We start from the raw sequence: 1,128 nt of genomic DNA on the forward strand, positions 1-1,128 counted from the left end.
ATATAGGGAGGAACCCCACACTCCCACAGCTGAGAGACGTAGGGAGGTACTCCCACAGCGGAAAGATGTAGGGAGGTACCTCCCACACTCCCACAGCTGTGATAAATAGAGAGGGGAACCCCACACTCCCACAACTGAGAGATGTAGGTAGGTATCGCCACACTCCCACAGCTTTAATGTATAGGGATGGGAATCCCAACACTCCCACAGCTGAGAGACGTAAGGAGGAACCGCCACACTCCCACAGGTGAGATATATAAGGAGGGGAACCCCCAAACTCCCACAACTCAGAGATGTAGGGAGGTACCCCAACCCCGACTGCTAAAACATATAGGGAAGGGAACCCACTACACTCCCACAGCTGAGAGATGTAGGGAGGTACCCCCACACTCCCACAGCTGAAATATGTAAGGAGGAACCCCCCCCCAACACTCCCACAGCTGAAAGATGTAGGGAGGAACCACCTCACACTCCCACACCTGAAATATATAAGGAGGAGAACCCCCAGACTCCCACAGCTCGGAGATGTAGGGAGGAAACACCCCTCCCCCACACACACACTCCCACACCTGTGAGACGTGGGACCAAAACAGTTATGAGCCAGTAGCACCTGTAAGGAACATGCCAATCGTGTTTGTGAAAGCAGTTTTAAAGACATGCACACCTTATTCCACCTTATATATCCTGAGTGATAAGAACGTGAAGCAGTTTTTTAAACTTGAAACCATATCTTGCCCCACCGTGAAATACCTAAATGCTAAAGGTTTTATATACCATCGGATCATCTTTTATATTATCATGTACACTTTTCCTCATTCGTATAGCAAATTTTACATTATTAGGTTTCGCAGCAAAATAAAATCCAGCTGATAATATTATCTGATCATGGTACATATTATCTTGGCCGCTAAGAAAAAGAAAAAGGTTTCATCAAATTTTACAACTAGATTTCATATTGTCAGTTATATGAAAATGAAATTATTTTTTTTACAAAATAAAAGCTTATTCTACGGCATATTAGTTTGTGTGAAAAGAAAATGTATATTAAAAACTAAAGGATTATTATAACATATAGCACAGATCGAAATGCCATCCACAGTCACACGATTGCAAGAAGGGAAAGTCAGT

The sequence above is a fragment of the Palaemon carinicauda genome, chromosome 3 (assembly GCF_036898095.1).
Source record: "Palaemon carinicauda isolate YSFRI2023 chromosome 3, ASM3689809v2, whole genome shotgun sequence".
Classification (NCBI taxonomy): domain Eukaryota; kingdom Metazoa; phylum Arthropoda; class Malacostraca; order Decapoda; family Palaemonidae; genus Palaemon; species Palaemon carinicauda.